This window comes from Sapajus apella, unplaced genomic scaffold (genome assembly GCF_009761245.1).
Source record: "Sapajus apella isolate SASKATOON/1434 unplaced genomic scaffold, GSC_monkey_1.0 scaffold14, whole genome shotgun sequence".
Classification (NCBI taxonomy): Eukaryota; Metazoa; Chordata; class Mammalia; order Primates; family Cebidae; genus Sapajus; species Sapajus apella.
In genome coordinates, this window is record NW_022436954.1 from 28,034,406 (window position 1) to 28,055,452 (window position 21,047).

General features: G+C 43.0%; 1 protein-coding gene across 2 annotated transcripts in view; it reads right to left on the reverse strand.

Annotated features, from left to right (window-relative positions):
- The window catches only part of EHF (ETS homologous factor), a 41,379-nt gene extending 30,293 nt beyond the window's left edge, over positions 1-11,086 (reverse strand). The window contains exon 1 of one of the 2 annotated variants that reach the window (XM_032283595.1): positions 10,904-11,086. The gene's annotated coding sequence lies outside the window, so the exon portion shown is untranslated. Of the gene's footprint in view, positions 1-8,225; positions 9,195-10,903 lie in introns of those variants that run through there. The other variant, XM_032283596.1, reaches the window with a different exon arrangement.
- Positions 11,087-21,047: the final 9,961 nt, after the last annotated feature.

Genomic DNA, 21,047 nt, shown 5'->3' on the forward strand with positions numbered 1-21,047 from the left:
CCGGCAACCCCATGCCCTTGCCTTCACAGAAAACTCTGACTAGGACATGGGTTGGCAGACAGGTTAATGCTTCTGAGCTTCACAAAGCAGTCTGAGCCAAAACCAATCTCCGTCAGGGCAGAATAAAGTGGTGGGTTGTCTGGATGGCTGAATGTCTCTCTCCGAGACAATAGGGTGTTTATGTGTAGGAGGGTCAGGAGCAGGTTGTTAACATAAAACCCACCGTAAACAGAGCTGTTAATTCAGTTGCTGGCAGAGGCTTCTGTTATCTTCTGAATACCTCCCAGAGGGTATAAGCCCTACCTTTTCATTTGAGTTGGCAGCAGAGTTATTTTTTTGCACCTGTTGCTCTGCTCCGATAACAACACACTTAAGCATTGATTTGTAGGAAAATAAACAGAAAAAAGCAAAGAAAGGCATCTGCCCAAACAGCCTGAGCTGGTTTGACTGAGTGTTCATGCCGATTTGTTTTTCATATAAAAACCAAAGAAAAATCTGCGTTTTCAGTTTAGATGCTACATTTTCACTCCCTCAATATAAAAAGGGGTATCAAATAGGCCAGCGGGTGCTGGCAAGGCTGAGAAGCCAGAAGACATTGTACTTTTCCATTGGCTGATTCTGTGAGGACACTCAGGGGTGTCCAAGGTCTGCAGAGTGACATGGCCAGCCTCCAGACAGCCAAGGTTCAGATCATGAATCAGATTAACAAGGGCAGAGAAAAGACTGCTGGGATATGATCGAAACCAAAACCACACTCTCCCAAATGGTTGACTTCCAAAAGTCAATACAGTTTAGGGAGTAGGTGTAGTCTCTGGGTTATCTCCTAAAGTGGAGGCTTAGTGTACCCAAACTTCAGTCTAGCCTCTCCCACAGACATCCTACATCCAGCCCTGGGCAAAGGGCATAATTTGAAAACCCCTAGTCCCCAGACCAGTTTTCCCATCGCATAAATGAGGCTAGCCACTCCTACCTCAAAAGCGGGCTGTGTAGACCCACTCATCTCCTGCCAAGAGATTCGAAGTTGCAGGTCCCAGGTGGAAAGGGCCTGAGGTGTCCTAGATGTGATTTCTGTCCTCATCCCTGCATCATCACACGCTCACTTCTCATAGTTTGTCAATATCACATGATAGGCTAAGTCCAAAAAGGGCCACAAGGAGCTAAACAAATCGCTCAGATGGAGATCATGAACCACATTAATTAAGCAATGGCATCAGCACTCAGCCTTCAGCACACACTATCAGAGGAAGCTTTTTAATATGTCTTTTTGGCCGGGCATGGTGGCTTACGCCTGTAATCCCAACACTGTGGGAGGCTGAGGCGGGCAGATCACTTGAGGTCTAGGAGTTCAAGACCAGCCTGGTCAACATGGTGAAACCCTGTCTGTACTAAAAATACAAAAATTAGCCAGGCATGGTGGCAGGCACCTGTACCCTCAGCTACTTGGGAGGCTGAGGCAGGAGAATCACTGGAACCCAGGAGGTAGAGGATGAAGTGAGCCAAGATTGTGCCACTGCACTGCACTCCCTGTCTGGGTGAGAGTGAGACTCCATCTCAAACAAAATAAAAATAAAATAAACTCATATCTCTTTTTAAGCTTCATAGAAGAAAGCACAGTCAAGGCAACATGCAACATTTCACCAGACAAACATCTTGCCACAGTGTGCTCTGGGCCCTGGGGGGTTCATGGGAGAGGGTGTGATTTCTCTGGTCCGTGGGGGCTCCAGTCAGACCACTGGCTTAATGAGGGAGGGGGCTTACAGCAGTGGGGAATGGCCTGAGAAATGTTGCCTCTCCAGGAGCATTAAGAACTGGGTGTTCCGACAGGGGAGGGATATGGCTGGCTGAGCGTTCCTAGGCATTCTTGTCATGAACAGGGCAGGGAGTGGAGTGCTTAGAACCAAATCGGGCAGCAGAAAAATAAAAGATTTAACAACATCCTTAGTTGACTGAAAAATAAATAAGACCAGCTGTACAGGAATGTGGGAAGGGTGGAGGACAGTAAGGGGTGGGGATTGGAGCCAGGGAGGGGTCAGGATGGACTAGGACAATGGATTTGACCATTTCAAGAGTCAAGTTTCCTCCTAGGAAAAGACCAAGATGTTCAAGTCAAGGGAAGATTAATAGCCCCCAGCTCAGAATCTGGAAGACTGTATAATTACTAAACAACAACAAAAACTGTAACAGTGATAATAGTTCATATTTGTTGAGGGTTTAAAATATGCTAGAAATAGAACTAGACATTACATGAATTATCTCATTTAATCCTCACAATAACCTTAAATGTTAGTACTAATATTAGCACCATTTTATAGATGTGGAGGCAGAGAGGTTAAGCAACTTTTCCAAAGACATGCAGTTAGCAAGTGGACTAGATATATTATAACAAGTGTACTTGGGAAGGGGTGGGGAAAGCAACATAATTCTTTTGAAATTATTTGAAAATGGATCCTTGTGTTTCTAAAGAGGAGAAGGATATGTCTTAGGACCTCATACTTTTAATTTGAATGTTGAGATCCTTTAAGCACAGCTCCCACGTTTTCCACCAAATGTGAATAGGAGTCATATTGATCATCCTTGTGCCCTAATATGGAAGCTCCCTTACAGTGCAAATCAGTCTGGATGCTACAGAACACCAGTTCACAGCCACTCAAACCCATCTATCAGAACTTCAGTCTGGCTTCCTTCTAAAGGCTCCAGATTGGCTCAGGGGTTAGGACTGACTGCCTGAAGCCACCTCAGGCTTATTAGTCATGATAAAAGAGCAATAATAACAGAAAAAAAAAAAAAAAAAACTCGGAAAATGAAGGGTGCATTATGGCTCTTTTGAAGAGAGCCTGATGTCTCAGGCATCACAGATTGGTCCTGATGACAGACTTGCTTGTGTTGTGAACATCACTGACTGACCATGAAAATGTTATTGGGGGAGCCTGAATTCCATCACTCAGACAAAGAAATCTAGGAAAAGTCTTCTCCTCTTCCACCATCACTACATCCATGGCCCTGTTTTGAATGTTGGAACAGTTTACAAAAACTTAGCCCTAAAATACCAACAGAACTTCATAAGCCTTATTTTCTTAGCATCCTTGCAGCTTAAGAAGCAAATGACATCTTAATGTTCTCACAAATTAGAGGACCTCTTCTTTAGAAGAAGTAGCTTTCCTTTTGTAGAGCTCTTCATTCAATAGCAGCAGGCAAGAAAGCTGGGTTTGTTTTCAGAGCCTGCCTATGAGAACACTAGACTCATGGCACACCAAGTCTCATTTTTCCTTCCAGAACAGACTTCATTCTCCTTCTCCTGGCTCACTGGTTTATGTAGCAAGCCCTCTGGAAAATAAAATCATGAAAACCCACCAGCAATGCCAGCAACTCTCTACCAGAAAGGTTGTTCAAGGTATTAAATCCCTTCCAGCCAATTATTCAGCCATCCTTCCAGTTGTTTGGAGCAAACTTTTGGAGTTCAAACAAAACTATAAAACTCACTAACTCAAAAACTCCATCCTCCCTCCTCAATAGGCCATAGTTTTTCACCAAAAGTTGCATGGATGAGCCTGATAAAAATGAGCAGGGGCCTCTCTGCAGCAGCATCCCAGACTCCTAGCCTCAGGAGTTGCCACACGTTCCATTTCACCACAACCAGAGGCAGGACCAGCTACATCATTTGCAGAGCTCAGCATAAAAGGAACATGCAGGACCCTTTGTTCAAAACTTATGAAGAATTTCAAGAGGGCAACAGCAGAGCCTTAAACCAAATCCGGAACCTTTCTAAGCATGGGGCCCTGTGGAGCTGCACAAGTTGCACGCTCGTGACATCAGCCTTCTGCAAGAGGTCAGTCCCCACTTTTGCCTTCACCTGTACCCATGTTTCATGACCGTGGGTGGGCAGGGGATCTCTTCTGTCTTTGTTCCATACACTACCTCCTGAGGTAGTTGGGAGGATTAAACTAAATATGACATTGAACTGTCCGGGAACCACCCAGCTTAGAGCAGGCACTCAACAAAATACCATTCTCATTCTTACTCTTATCTTCATTATGCCAAAGTCCCTTCGCAACCCCAAGACTACCCATAGGCAGGAATATATGGGAAGGACATATTCCCCTTTTGACAGAGACCATCTATCAGCTGGTGCTGTGCAGAAGTCGTTTTGTTAGTCCTGTGCAAGAAAATGCTGTAAATTAGGTGTTCTTAACCTTTCATCTGTATGATGGATCTGTTTTGTAATCTAGTGAGGCCTACGAGCCTCTTCTCAAAATAGTATTTTTACATGACAAAGTAAAATGTTATAAGATTTTTTAAAATTTATATTAAAATACAATATCAAAATATTTTTTAAAGTAAATGCATGATATCATATTATGTCGGTTTTGGTTTTTTTATTTTTTGGTTTTTGGTTTTTTTTGAGACACAGTCTCACTCTGTTGCCCAGGCTGGAGTGCAGTGGCTTGATCTTGGCTCACTGAAACCTCTGCCTCCCAGGTTCAAACAATTCTTCTGCCTCAGCCTCCCAAGTAGCTGGGATTACAGGTGTGTGCCACCACACCCAGCTAATTTTTGTATTTTTAGTAGAGATGTGGTTTTGGCATGTTGGCCGGACTGGCTGTTTTTGTAATTACTTTTAATGGCAAGAACTGAAATTACTTTTGCACCAACCTAATAACAATATATGTGCTTCTTCATTAATATATTGAATAAGAATATCTACCTAGTGCAGATCTGACTTGATATCAAATATCCACATTTTGAGATATATGTAATAGGTGTAATGAGATATGAAAATGTGATTTCTCTTGGTGACATCACAGTTGCAGCTAATACTACTGTGAAGTTTTGTCTACATTCATATGGAAAGAAAATGTTAAATTCTAGTTAGAGATTATTGAAAATAAAGACAATTTTTTTACATCCAAGTTCATAGAAACCCTGAATTTAACCTTGGACCCCAAGTTAGGAATCCTTGCTGTTTTACTAATAACAAGAACTACTTATTCAACTCAGATAACTTCTAGGAACCACATTTGCATGACCAGAAACCTCATTTGAATAATTTACCAAGAGGTAGACCCCAGAGTGTCTGGGCAAAAGAAGTAAGTAGAATTTTTTTTTTTCCAAAGCCTCTAAAATGTCCAAGATTAATGACCTCAGTATCAGTGGTCAGTAGACATCTGGAGACATAATCAGGAATTTTAGAGGTGGACAATGGTATACTCATGCTTAAAAGCTAGTCATGTGAACTGCCTGGACGAGAATCAGTATTTTCTGCAGGTCCCTACATGCCAGGCATCAGGACACAAGTATAGGAACATGCTGCGTACCCACTCACCCCAGGTCTTTCCAGGACCTCCTTGGTTGTGGTTTGCAGCTGACTCAAAACAAGGTTCAATTTGGAGGTCTCCCTTAAATATGGTTCATTCATCCCCCTGCTGCCCACCTTTCCAGTAAAAACCCTATTGCATTTCTTTCCCAAGGTCACAGTGAAGAACCAACATTGATCACCACACACACACACACACACACACACACACACACACACACACACATTTAATACACATCCATTCTGACCCAACAGAAACTCACTAAAAACACCCAAACTGAGGATTTAACTTTGAGGTCCATTCCACAAATTACTAAATATTTACTCACAAGCTTTTGTTCGGGTGCTTTCACATTCTTTGTTTAATTTGATCCTTACAGCAGCCCAGGACAGTAGATGTTATTAACTCCATTTTCCAGATGAAAAAACTTAGATGCTAGAGCTTATGTAATTCACTCGAAGTCATTCAACTGCCCAGTGGTAGAGTCCAGTCTGAACTCAGGTATCTGGACTCTATGTCCAGTGGTCTTCACACCACATTTCAGCAGGTTCCAAGCAACAAAAACTCTTAGCCTCCTACCCCTTCAGATATACATGCAGTCAAATTTGACTCCATCAACCTTCCTGAACTCACAGCCTTTTGCCTAATGGAATCAAGGTGACTGAAAGGTGAGCTAGGTGCACTCTAATTTTCTAAGTGGGCATGGTGGAGACAGAGGCTGAATTTAGAGTCAAATCTAGAGTCCACTGCAAAGACAAAGCAAGTCTTATCATTAGTCACCATGATGACAAGATTAAAAATTACTTCATCTTTCAGACTCTGCTGACCTTATTATCCAGAATATATCATCAGCCCTACTGAGGAGAATTTTTTTAAGGTTCCTAATAAGAAGCCTGGAATAATCTCCATGAGATATTTCAGTCTCCATTGCTCTATTCAAAAAGTAGAAGACCCTCTTCTTACTCCAGGAAAAGCTCAACAGATTTTTGGGGACGTTGTATCAGGATGAGAAAGGGCTGGATGGGCAACAGAAATTTTTCAAAGCCATAGTTCGGCCAATAAGAGCCCAGCCCCCAAGATGATTTATTGTGCATCTGTGATAAAAAGTGAGGCAGAAAAGCAGCTATGAAGTTTTATGTTCGTAATTATAACAACATCAAAGAAAAAGGACATTGAGACAGGGTCATATAAAAGTAAAAACAAGTTGTTACGGTAAAATATGAGGTGGTCTATTAGTCTAAAAATCCAACTATTAAAACAGGCATTTTGGTTTCTTTTTATTTTTGGCTTTGTTTTAATCAGAAAGCACATTTTGTATGCACCTATACTGGCCATATTTTAAATAAGTAGGCAAGTACCCTTAATAACAACTAAGATGCTTCTGAGTTAAGAAGTGAGGAGGATTCCCAGGGCCAGGATGTGCAGCAAGATTGGAGGAGGAGAGATAATGCGGACCAATCGACCAGAACAAGGGGCCCGGCCCCATAAAACAAACCAAAGACAGAATGTGGTTAGTGCTAGTGAAATCCGTTTTCATAGGAGTATTTTACAGGGTGTCTCTTTTAAAACAAGGTCAATTAAAACCCTAGGAGCCTCTTTAAATGGGCCACCCTGCTTGGCCCTGTTGCAAGTTCTGGTTTCTCCAAATACAAGGTTGAGGCTCTCTGGGTATATCATGGTCTCCAGGTTAGGCTGCTCGATGGCTCGGCCAGCCACAGGGTCTTCCTCTGGGATAAGTGAGTCCACATACATTCGATCTACTCAGTAAGTCATGGATAATCAGTCAAGCAAGCTCATCAGTACTATACAAACTCGGTAGACATCACGAGTGCCTCAGTGTCCATTTTCCGGCAGGCTGCTTTGGTGTTTTATAGAAGACACCAGTAGAGCACCTGCCACTGTGCATAGACTGCTCCCCGCGGTCACACGACAGTCCACTCCATCCACTTCTACCCTCCTACCAGCTTGAGACACATGAGGCAAATTGACAAAGCTGGATTTTGTCACAGGAGTAGATTCTAACATCCCTAATAAAGGCTCCAGGTGTCAGGTCTCAGCACTTCCACTAGTTATAGAGCCCTTAGCCAAAATGCTGAAGGCCCTAAAGAAGCCATTTAAAGGCTCTTGCTAATCTTTCCTGTCTCATCCTTAGAAGTCTTCTCCCACCTGTTGTCAGCTTTCACAGATTCGTGCTAATCCTACTGACCCCCAGGCACTCCCACCACCCCAATCACCACAGCCACAGAATCTAAGAGTTAAAGTGGATCTTAAAGATGATCAGATTCAAACCCTTTTGTCCACAGGAGGAAACTAAAGCCTGGCAAGGGGGAATATGTGGTCTTGGCCACACAGCTCTACCAGGGCTGGAAGACCAGGTCCCTAGACTGCCGTCCAGAGCACCTTCCCTGCACTGTGCTTCCATCACTCCAAAACTGGAGTCTGAAATTCTTCGGGGAAGATTCTTAAAGAAATATTCTTCCCCTCTGAAGTATAATAAACATTTTAGCATATAACTCGGAGCGATCCCTGGAAATTCCTGCTTCAGCACATCCTGGCTTCCGGACCTCAATGCCATTTGGCTTGAAACTATGTCCCACCCTAAGAATAGCTGTGGTGACAAGCCATCCTCCCTGCACTGTGTTTCCTGCACAGCTTAGTAGCTTGGCCCTGTGAAACCTCATTCGATTTAAGTAATCACATTTTTTATAACAGCATAATTGTTTGCTCTTTAGAACAAATCTATTATCCTAAAATCTTATTCTTAAAAATTAGATATGAAAATGTGAAATAAACTTAATGATCCATGCCCTCCTTTCGGTTGTACAGCAAGAGATTTAAGAAAACCTGAGCAAGGTGTGGCTGCCCTCCTGCCTCTGTCTTCAGATGGCAATCCCCATCGCAGACCTGGCTTACCCAAGCTGAAAGCCACAGCACCGCGTTTGGTTTCCCAGTAACAAAGGCAGGGTGAGAATGTGGTCTCTAGACACCAAGGCTGCAGTGGAGCTAATGCCTCCCAACCAGGGCCCCACCCACAACAGAAATGATTGTCACGTCAACTCTACCAGAGGGCTATCTTAACAAGAGAAAGGGGCTGAAACAGCATCAAAATGGTATCGCTGAAAATCAGGCTCAAGCTTTAGATTGAGTTCCTTAAAACCATGACATTGTTTCTCAAATGTGTTAGCAGATTCTACAATGGCTTTCTTGGTCTCCACCCCACCCCTAACCCAGAGGTCTTTGGAAATCACCTCTGTGTGAAAGGGCATAGAGATGACTCCATCTAGAGGAAGGGAGAAAAGACAATAACTTCTCAATAATTTGTATAAGCTTCTGTGTCTGTGCTTGATGCTGTGACATGAAGCGGGAATCTTGTCCTGGGCTTTCAGAAAAGCAAAATGGTCTAATGATCACAACCCAGTGCTCAAATCCCCAAAGTTGGGGAGATTGGGTGGGGCAGGGGGTGGAAAGATATGGAGGAAATAAAACATCGCAAGATTCCAGAAAGCAAAATTCTACTTCCTTAGAAGTAAACTTTGGCCAGATGCACTCACATTCTGACCTGACACCCGATAGGAGTTCCCTCCAGTTTCCAATTCACTAATTGAAGGCAACCTAGTAAACCCTTTAACCTCTCAGTTTCCATTTTGTCCCATACCTTCAAGGAGTCAGAAAGATATTGAAAGAAGATCAAGGTGAAGCTGATCAATTAATGGGAGCATTTAGGGTACCCATAAACATGGAATTATGAGTGAGAATGTAGGGCATTTCTTAAGTCCAAAAGGCCAAAGACACTTCCATTAGTAGATCACAATAGATTAATATATTAAAAATGGACAAAAATACCCAAAAAGGATTATTTGAATTTAACAAATAAGTGCTTTTTAAGCAAAAAAAAGAAAAGATACCATTGAATTTGAGCCATTTCACAACAAATGAGAATTGAATCAAACACATCATCCTGCCCACACTACCTTGAAAGGTCTTGATGATGACCACCATCTTGCCCGGTTATGTAAGATAACTTACAGCTATTCCCTCAAAGGGACTTTCATTTAAAATGCCTCTGTAAAATATTTTGGAAACATGGTGAAGTATTGTCTCCATTACATTTACTATTTTTTTCAAGTTCAACTACAGACCTCCAAATAACTCTCAATTAACATTCCATCATGATTTTTAAATACCATTAGCCATTGGTGTGAAAATGATGTGGTCGACATGACTCCATATTATAAGAAGATGGAACTGGTGAGTTATTTCATAGTCCCAGAATTTTAAGTCACAAAAAGAGGAAAAGTGGATCCTTCTGCAAACTTCAAATGCAGCTGTTAAAGTCAATTCTTAAAATCTCTTAAGAGCCTTTTCCAAAGCATCTCCTAACCACGAAATTCTTCCTAATAACATATCTTCTCTTCTGTTAGAAATAAATCTTTCCCTTGACCCCAGTGGAATTAACACATAGCCATACAGGATCTCTAATTGCCCTTTTACACATTGAAAGACTCTCTGAACACATCTTCACCCCCATGGCTGCAGAACCAACTCCTGAATTAGACCTTCCGTCAGTAAGTTCTTGGAATCTATTCACTCACTTTTTCCCTGTTACCAAGGTGAGTGCAAATAGCCAGCAGAGACACCTGTGAACTTGGACTCAGAATCATACACTCCATCTTAAACACACACACTCCCACCATACTGGAAGCATGATAAATCAGCAAAGATGGATGGTGAAAATGTCACTTTCCCACCTCAGTGTGATATTTACCAACAAGAAGTAATTCCCCACCGTTCCCAGGTCAGTCCACACTAGGGCTAAAATTTCTCCACAGTGTCCAAGCAAAATCAAAAGAATCCCTGTCTTAGAAGGCATTTGTTGCTGCTGAGTCACAACTGCCTGTCTGATCATAGTCTCCCAAAATGGAGTAAACAAAAGGTTAGTTTGTCCCCTTGTTATACAGTGAAGCCCTTTACCAAATTTTTTTTTTTTTTTTTTTTTAGATATTCAGCTCTCCCCAATACGCCTGCCTGCCCTGGCTGCCTGGCCACTTTTTCCAGTGTGGATGTGTATATTCTTGCCTCTTTCTAGCCATTTTCCAGTTCTAAAACATATTAAAAACAAATTGGCCTTTCCCCATAGCTCAGGTCAGAAAAATTACCAGTAGAAGACATCTCTAGAAAGCAAGACCATGTACTCTGAACACTAACAGCTATATAGCCAACCAGTCCTTTGCTGAGCTATATTAGAGCCACCTATCTCCAGCTGCCTATTTGTTTAAGAAGAATTCAACCCAGGGAAATGGTCTTGCCGCACAGACACAGGGAAGCCGGGGGCTTTTAAATTCACCGAGATTAGAGGTCCAGACAATGCAGGAAATTCACAGATAATATCCAAAGTAGCCAGCTGGCCCTTTAAAGACATAAAATTCTGATTTGACCCAGTGAGGTAAGCCCAGGTAAGGTGAGCTTCACTTCCTGCCAGCTGTCTCCAAGAGTCTGTTCTAGTTTTATCTCTCCGGTTTAAGGCAGGCTTCTCTTTCCACTCAGGTGTTTGGATTCCAGATTCAAAAGAAGTTTTAAAAATCAGGACTTACCTCATTTACCTAAAGATTCTGGGTGGGAAATCCAATAGCTGTGGCTGATGGAGGGGAGGCAGTAGGCTGCAAGCTCACCAGCTCCTACGGGGTTGGGGCACCACGGGTGTTATCACGACTGAGCCCTCATCAGAGTGAAGATAAATGCATATGACAATAATTTTAAATCATTTTGTAGGATGTTAAGCAATAAGCCACCAACCGGGAATTCCCTAAGCTACTTCCCCCTCTTCTGATTGGCTGCCTAGCCCTTTAAAAAAATAAAATAAAGGATTACAAACATTGGTTCATTTGCATTTGGCCAACTCACACGTTAGTGTTCAAACAAAACAGGTCTAACCAGGTAATGCCTGTGTCTCAAGAACAGAGAGACAACCTGTTAATGGATGAGGAATTGATTTGGTGGTGACTGTTCTTTTCAGCTCAGAAGCTGTTTCAGATGAAAAGCACCCTGCTCACCAAAGATACTATCGGGAAGAGGGAATGTAAAAGCAAAGTGAGCTGAAGTCCACATCTGGAGGAGATGATGGCATAGGGGACTGGGGGACCCTCTAGAGCACCTGTCTCATTTGTTAGTGTGCATTTAGTCCACCCGGCTTTGGCATCAAGACCTTTGCCCTAGCTATATAAGTACCAGGCTCTGAAGGGGCTCCCAGCAAGATCCCTCTCCAGGCACCATGACTGCCTCTTTGACAGAGACTCTTGGCAATTCAATGGACTTTGAAAAGCCTATCTCCCCTGGCCCCAGGTAAGAGCCTTGAGAGGTTTGAAAGGGAAGGTCCTGGGAGGGAGGGTCCCTTACGAGGAGATGTTCAGGTCAAGCAGTCAACTCTCAAATATGCAAGAGCTGATTATCCGGTTGGTGGATTATCTAGGTTCTTCACTTCCTCTTGACACTTACATGATCTTTTTCCTAAAGGTTTATTGACACTCCCTATAGAAGCTAGAGATGAGAAGACCAAAATGCTGAAACTAGAAATAAAACAGTACAGTTTGGACAAGAAGAAGGTGGAATATTAGGGAGGACCTATGGAGTTTAAATACCCATCTAACCTCTATTCTCTTGGGCCAAGGGACATATGGGGAGTCGTCTGTACCTGCGTCACTGGGACACAAATGTACCTTCTCCCATACAGGTGAGTGACTGCTCCTAGCAAAGAAAAATACCATCCCCTCACCATCAACTTTCCCTGTTGAACCTTCCAGGACACTGGCCTGGCATGAGAGAAGCGTCTAAGCAGATTTCTTTGACTCAACGGGCCTCCCCTTTGTGGGAGAGGGAAGGGAAGTTGAAATTTGGCAGAGATGAAGATTTTGTGTTAAAAAACCAAGAAGTTCCTTGTGTTAAAAAGGAGGAAAAAAAAGATCTGCTTATGGCCAAAGGCTGACCAAATAGAATGAAAAGTGGTTATTATATTAAGGGGGAACAGTAGTATTAGTTCTTTCTTGCTTTTTTTGTTTTTTCCTAGTTTATGTAACATGAATTCAGAAGTTTCCGAAAGTGTAAAAGACTTGATGGGAGGACAAGGGTGGACTTGGGAAGGTCTTGGAAGCTGGGCAGATCTTGAAGAAGGTCTTTGAGGGTTTGGCCAGTGCTTTTTAGCAGAGTTCTAACAAGTCCCTCTGCCTCCCTAACCTGATCCAGGCGTTCCCACCCTTCCCTACTGCTCAACTCTGTGAACTTGCCAAGGGCCCTGTTAAAATGCAAATGTAAACTCCGCCCCCCACATTCACTGATTAAAAACAACAATTTTCATTACTGCCCATTATCACATTAGCCCCAATTAGTCTATCAGCTCCAGATCTGAGAGCAGGGCCCTGAGGGAATGGCCTGCTGGAGTTTTGCTTGAGAGACGAATCTGCCACAACCTGAACTACACTCCACCCACTGCAGGGCATTCCTGTGTGGTGATGGTGAAGGGGGGAAGGTAGTGGGGGTGCATACACACGTGAGAGCATGGAAGCATTAGTGCTAGAGCCTGCAGGACTCTAGGGAAGCACACTTGGCCTTCTTTACTCTGTTGCCTGAGATAAACCTGAGACAGCAGGGTGGGAGTAGAAGGAGTAGGGTTGTATAGTCAAGAGGTAGTGAACTTCTGGCCAGGTGCCGTGGCCCACGCTTGTAATCCCAGCACTCTGGGAGGCCGAGGTGGGCAGATCACGAGGTCAAAAGATAGAGACTATCCTGGCCAACATGGTGAAACTCCGTCTCTACTAAAAATACAAAAATTAGCTGGGCATGGTGGCGTGCCTGTAGTCCCAGCTACTCAAGAGGCTGAGACAGGAGAATCGCTTGAACCCAGGAGGGGGAGGTTGCAGTGAGCCAAGATCGCACCACTATACTCCAGCCTGGCGAAGGAGCAAGCTCCATCTCAGAAAAAAAAAAGAGGTAGTGAACTTCAAATGCAACCCCAAAAGTGATGTGGCTCTCTAACCCAGCCCCAATTACCTTTAATTACAGGCCCTTAAATTTCTAGCTGAAGAGTTCTGGTTAAATCTTCATGTCTTTAACCATTTGCATTTAGTCCATTTTTGATTGGAGGACTTCTGAGAAGTCATATTGGGGTGGTAATGGTGGTAGGGGAGGGAAAGATGTCACCTCATACTCACAAGCCACTTTATTTGTGGAGGCTTTTTTTTTTTTTTGTAAATAAAGTACCTAAAAATCTGCCTGCTACCTAGTGGGTACTTATTAAGTATTGATTCTTCTCTACTTGGGTCTTAGTTGAACGTCCCAGAAGAAAAACAAAAATAAAAACAATACCCCTCAACCCCAACCTAAAAATAAATAAATAAATAAATAAATAAACTAGAATTGCAAGTATATTGCATCCACAGGGAAAGTTCTTTGGAGGCTGAGGTCTTTCATCCTACTGCCAACTTCAACAAGACAGCACTGGCAATCGATAGACAGATAGATGATTGATAGATAGATAGATAGATGATAGATAAATAGATAGTTAGATAGATAGGATGGATGTTCCAAGGCCTTCTACTACAAGTCTCAGCTATATCAAGTATGTCCCTTATGGATAAGAAGTTTTAAAGTGTGATCACAAAAATCATCAAACACAGCAGATCCATTATGTGGACACATTGTAAGTTCTCAAGAAGGACTCTGGCAAGAGAGACCTCCAACGCTTATTCTGTGCTCCTGAATTCTTTGGGAGGCTGATAAAGACATAGCAAAGTGAACAAAGTGATAAACAAAGCTAATTGCCTTCATTGTGTGGATGTGAAGAGTCAAGAGAGAGAAGCCAGGCAGTTTGCCCTCAAATCAACTGAAACAAACTCTAGAAACCCAATTACTCTGCATAGAAATCTTCCTGGTCTTCCCTACAAGTCAAGTCCCTATCACTGTCTCCAACCTGCGCACAGACACAGAGCCTTTGGGTCGAGTCCTGTGCTGGTCCCCACAGAGGAAAAGGAGAACAGAGTAAGCCAGTCCAGGTTGTGTGTGGTGGCCTGGAGACCCCGAGGTCAGCTGGGTTGTCTGCTAGAAGATCCATATTGTAAAACCAAAGAATCCTAGAGATCGTAATTCCCAAATCAAGGCCAGGGCAAATAATCTCTTTAAGCCAAGTATCAAGCCCTAAGGAGTCTGAGTCTTAACACCAACACTGGCTGTGGTTACAAGGTTAATGGGAGCTGCATGCTTGCTTTGCAAGAAAGAGGATGCTTCCATACTTTACACAATACCATTTAACTAGAGGCCCTGTATTTATTTTTGAAAGCAAGTATGTGTTTGTATATATTTCTGTCTATCATCTCCTCCTAATGACATGGTATTACCTCCAGGGCAGAACATGGCATCTATTTAGTGAAAGCCATACAGGAATATTAATGTAAGACCAAGGGGAAGAAGAAACTCCCTCTGGTCTTGTGAAACTCACAGGGAGGGGGAATTAAATCAAGCAGAATATGATCATTTATTACACTGGTTACAGTCAAATAAGGAACAGAATTAATAAGTATCATTTTGCCTCTTAACACTACTCCCCTCTAAAGGTCACGTTTCCTAAATCTTTTGGTTTTGGATTAGATGAGACTTCTGGGGATCTTCATTAACCTCTACGGACAAGCTTCACACTCTGAAAAGGGCACCTGAGTTCTGTTTGGGAGGTGACACACTGACAGTTGTTCTAACAGGTTGATGTGAAACACACCGGTCATGCCTTCTGCCATTACGTCTGTGTGCCTGCATATTGAGCAAATCCTCGGCCAATGGCATGTACCACTGGTGTGCCAAGGTGGGGGCCACCTTGGTCTGGAGGAGGGGAGAGTGGCTCACTCTTCCTAGGAAGAATGACCCACTGTGTACACGCACACATGCACACCCACACACATACACACAAAAAACTTAGGCATCTGAACATGTTGCTAAACTTACCCAAGCACCAAGGATGAATTTTCTGGACTCCTCCTTCATATTTTAATTACTCTCAGGACACCTCCATTTTTGCCTAAACTAAATTGCCCCTACTCTGTTCCTTTGACCTTGCTTATGTTTTATTAATCTCTTTCTGTCCTTACCTTTCCCCACAAATAGCTTTACACAGTTCCCTAACTTAAAGCTAACCTCACTGCTACGCTAAGCATTTTGGTTCTTGAATCCAACTTCAGTTGGATTCACAGTCTTCAGTTTCTTCACAGTATTTCCGTCAGGGTCTTCAAGAAGGCTCATCTCTCAGTCTCAGAAAGGGACAGACCATGAAAAAGGTGGCCATTTCCAGGCAACCTTCCTGTGGCCAGAATTTCCTTCTTTTTGGTATGAGGAAGAGTTCTTTATAAGGATAGCACTCAGGATGTTTTGTTTGTTTTCCAGGTATTATTCTTTTTATATTAACAAATAAAATTTGTATATAATTATGGAGTAAAACATAACATTTTGATATGTCATATATATATATATATATACATACACACACACATTGTGGAATGGCTAAATTGAGCTAATTAACATAGTCATTACCTCATATACTTGCCATTTTTGTGCTTGGTGAAAACACAATCTACTCTCTTAGCAATTTGCCAATACATGATACAGCGTTATTGCTATATTCACCATACTGTACAGTTAGATAGCAATTGTTTTCATATGTTGTTTTAACATAAGAACTCTTTTTCTACTACCATGGAATCCCAAAATATAAAAGAGATTAAAGCAATGCAGATATGTATATAGACCGGAGGTAGGGCAGCTACAGCCCCTCCTCCTTGTTTTCCCTTCTCTACCCTCATAGGCATCCAGCCTTCTCTGCTATATTGTTCTCCCTGCTGTGTCTTTTCTAAGCTAGTGGAGCATCCAAATTACCTTTATAAATTCAGACTCCTGAGTTCCTTCCCACATCTACCAAATCAACGAACACCTCCAAGTGTGAGGTGATAGTGGAGAAAGCCATCCGTTTTGAATTGCTCATCATCCATTCATATTTAGTGGGCTCCCACATCATTCCAAGGATGATCAACCAGAGAACTCCATTCATGCCACTCAAGAGGGTGTTTTGGTGGAGCCAGCCTTGGGTAAGTCTCAGGGCCTGGCCTCTTCTGCCCAGGAGTCATGAGAGACAGCAAACTCTCAGGCCCAAGTAGAAAATGTCTCAAATCTCCATCCCTATGCCTAATTATTTGGGATAACTTGTGTCAGAAGACGAGGGACACTCAGAGCCTCCTCCATCAGACTTAGAAAAGCCAGGTGACCCTGCTGCCTCAGAAGCAGGCTGCTGTGGTAAAAAGGGCATCATTCTCAGAGCCATACACACCAGGACAACTTTGCCATGTTTGCTCAAACTTTAGGTCTTAGTTTCCCTATCTGTTTATTGGGGATATTAACACACTCAGTGAGCTGCTTGGGGAGTTAAATGAGAAACAGCACAAAGCATTAGGAGACTGCATGGCACTTGGTGGGCTCTCTGGAAATGCTTCTTTACTCCCTCCACTAAGTGTAGAGCTTGAATCCCAGTACCTCCACATTAATAAGGAATGAACTTTCATGAGTGGCCAGAGAACTAACCCTCCATGTTTATAAGAAAAAGTAGAAGGGTCTGGACATGGCGGCTCACGCCTGTCATCCCAGCACTTCGGGAGGCCGAGCTGGGTGGGATGCCTGAGGTCAGGAGTTTGAGACCAGCCTGGCCAACCTGGTAAAACCCTGTCGCTATTAAAAATACAAAAACTAGCTGGGCATGATAATGTGCACCTGTAATTCCAGCTACTCAAGAGGCTGAGGCAAGAGAATCACTTAAACCTGGGAGGCAGAGATTGCAGTGAGCCAAGATCATGCCACTGCACTCCAACCTGGGTGACAAGAGTGGAAATCTGAAAAAAAAAAAAAGAGAGAGAGAGAGAGAGAGAAACAGAGACAGACAGAGAAAGAAAGAAAAAGAGAGAGAAAGAAAGAAAGAGGAAGGAAGGAAAGAAGGAAGGAAGGAAGGAAGGAAGGAAGGAAGGAAGGGAGGAGAAAGAAAGAGAGAGAGAGAGAAAGAAAGAAAGAGAAAGAAAGAAAAGAGAAAAAGTAAGGAGGTGAAGCTGGAATGGCATAGAAGAAAAGGAACAGAATGATGACTATTCACATTTGTTAAGTTTTAATCTTGTCCCAGTGACTAGACTAAGAATTTAATTTGCATTACTTCATTCAAGCCCCACAAAAACTCCATCAGACAGGCACTATTAATATTCGCACTTTACAGGTGAGAAAACCAAGCCTCATGAGCCTGACAGGTTAACATGGCTGAGGTTGCACAGTAAATAAGACAAGTAGCTGGAGCTCAGATCAGACAGCATCATTGCAAAACAAGATCCCTTAACCACAACCCCCTCCAGAAAACAGAAGCTTAGCAGCTGGCTGAAATTTGGATTACAAAATCTTACATAGACATGGAAAGTCAAGCTCTGTTTTGGAATGCAATTGGAAATGTGAATGTTTCTCAGAAGAGGAGATTGGAAAGTTGAAATGAAAGCAAAGTATAAAACATACAAACAGGTTTGGATCTTATAGAACAATGTTTAGTCCCTGCCCTTCAGAACCAAATATTTAAAAAGCTAAATGCTCAGAATAAGAATAAAGGGGAAATCCATTGGAAAAGTTGTGACTTGGCCTTGCCTGGGAAGTCCTGAGGCTCTTGTGATACAAAGGTCACTCTGCCACCCACCAGGTTTAATAGCACTGAACAGGCTAAACACTCCAGGGAGATCCCTAGGCGTCGGGATCCAGAAATAGCAGAGAGGAATAGAACAGAGTTGCTGTGATAACAAAGGTATTTAATACGAAGGTGAAGGGCAGTAGTGAAACCTAACTGGGGTGAGGGTCACTACCAGTTTTTCTATCCCCAGTCTTCATCTGCAATTGAGAGTGTATCAAAGTACTATAAAATGAACCAGACGGCCACTGCCCATAAATGCCTTTCAGAGAGAAAGTAGGAGATCCAGACCTGCTCATGCCCATGGAAAGAATACATCTACAAACCTCCTGGAAGTGATATCACAGCCATTGCAACTATGCAAAAAGACTCATTTGTATAAATAAACTATCCATTCAGTTCATTCAAAACATATGCACCTGCACATTGGTGGAATGTCAGGAAAGAAGCCCTTGGAATTATTTCTGAATAATTTCATACTCAGGGGAAATTCAGATGAAATCTCCCAATGTGTGTCATGGCATATCTATGATTTTTGTCCCTTCCCTCTCCCTCACTCCTATTCTTAGCAATCACATGTGAGTCCAAGGTTTGGAATTAGTCAATCTGTCTTCCTGGACAAGGAAAGCATGCCAAAAAGTCCTATTTTGAGACTTAGTTTCTTTTATGACAAGGCCCTAGGAAAGTTTTATGAGAATTTTGATTTAAGGTTAGAGGTTAAAAGCTCTGAAATTCTGAGAACCAAAAAGTATTGTGTAGGTGGGTATATAGTAAAACTGAAATCAGGAAGTCTTCTGCAAACTGATCCAAAAATCTGCATAGTCAGTGCATCTGAAAACTTCTCATGTGAGGAAAGCCCTGCTGTGAAACTGACCAGCCACACTGGGCTCACTTCCTTACAGTGGAAACATGGAGGCTGCTAGGCTCGGTTATGCTGGAAAGAATGGGGTAAGGAGAGCAAGGGGAAGGAGACATCCCTGACAAGGAGAGTGAGAGGCATGCCTTGCTGTGGACTTCGTTTACCAATGCCAAAAATACCTTAAAGTCTGCTTAAGGTTTATGATCCTCAAATTCATCAGTCTGTGGTTCTCCAGGAGTTGCCAGAACCATCAGGGCAGAAAACCTCAGGGAGTCCAACTTTAGATCTCACAATTGTGTATGGTTGTGGTGGGGGATGGTGCTCTTGGCAAACATCTGATTTTTGCAAATCCATTTTCTTTCCAGCTTGGCAGGTCACCTTAACTTGGAAGCTCAATGCCCAACTGGGAATAATATGCTTGTTAGGGGATGGGCCAATGCTCTGTGAACTTGAGCCTTGGCTGGGGGTAACATTCTTTGTACAACCAGGTAAAACAAGCCTGGAAAGCCACAGCATCATGCCAGTGCAGACATCATTGCCAGGCACCCAGACCCACTGGGGGTCCCTGCACGGCCCACGGCCTTACTCAGATTAGAACTGTTCATTCTTTGAACTGCAATCCCTCCCATTCCTCAGAGCTGTTGGCAGCAAGCGTTGGGGAGAAGGCAGAGCTGCTGGGAAAAAGTGCAAAGTGAGACCAAAAAGGGAAAAGACAGTGAGAGAGAGCAGTTCCTGTATATTGCATCCTGATGACCACAGAGAGACTTTGAAATGCCCCACCCCAAACTTGCATTGATAATATTTCTTACCATGTTAGTCACAATTGTGCCCACATTTTATGCACATATCTTCCACTCAGTACTTCCTCACATGTGTAGTCTTCTCAAAAAGCAACTGAATCATTTCTTCTTTCAAAAATCTTTGCGGGTTCCCCAGTTGCTGGAGCTGTGGTCCTCAAAGGGAAGTACACCTACCTCAGGTGGTGGGCAAGATGATTCTACATTCAAATCATAATTTTTATTTTAACAGCCATGTGTGTTTGACAGGAAAACAAATGTAAAGTTAAAAAGTCAGTCATTTAAAGGAAAAGTATTAAATAAATAATATAGGTGGGCACAAAAACATGGCAAATATAGTGGCAATGGAATAAGAAGGATTGAAATTTGGACAAAAAAAATGGCTTAAAGAAGGGAGTCCAAACTCCCTGAAGGTGCAGCATTCTTCATCCTCCACCACCTGATCTCAACCAACATGTCCAATTCTCAGGCCCTTGGTCTCCACCTCTACCTCACAGGGCCATCCCAGCTACAATGGACACATGTCACTTCTGCACAATGACACTTGTCACTCCTCTGCTTCCTCATCCCAATACATGGTATCCAAACTCTTTCCAATGCCATTTCTCCCTTCAGACTTCCCAAATTGCCTTCATCAGAATTTAAATCTCCCTGGACCATTGGTTTGTACTTGGAACCATTCAATAGTCAATATCCCACCAATGTTTCTGGAGTTTCTGCCATGCGCTGGGCACTGTGCTGGGTACTGGGGCTTCAGCTATAGAAGTAAAAAAGAAAAGAATTCCTGCCCTCATGTAACACAAATTTGGGTGAAGCAAGATGACAGCATGTTTCCTATTCTGCCATGTGGCCCTGGCTTGGGGCACCATTTTTCCACATCCAGCCTGGTGAACCCAGGCAGACAGGGCTCTTCATCGTGGTCAAATACGCAGAAAGTCCTGACATGACTCCCTCCAAGGAGCAGGGCGTTCAAAGGTGCTTATTGAATTGAAAGGTGGGCCTTTTCCAGGCCCACCAACCAACCCTTCACAGAGAGGCTGTGTATAGAGTAACCAACTCATCTTAGACTTTCCTGATTTTAGGACTGAATGCCCCACATCCTAGAAAACCCCATATTCCCAGGCAAACCAGGACGGTTGGTCAACCCAGCTGCATGCACATACGTATGCTCCAATACTACTCTGTCCAACTACTGTGTGTCTTTGGACAATTACCTACCATCTCTGAGAACCTACTGTCTCATCTACAAATGCAAATAATACCATTCCTCCAAGACTGCTGTGAGGATTAAAAAGATAATGGAAAGTTAGGGAGAGCACCTTGCACCATGAATGGTTGCTGTGATTAAT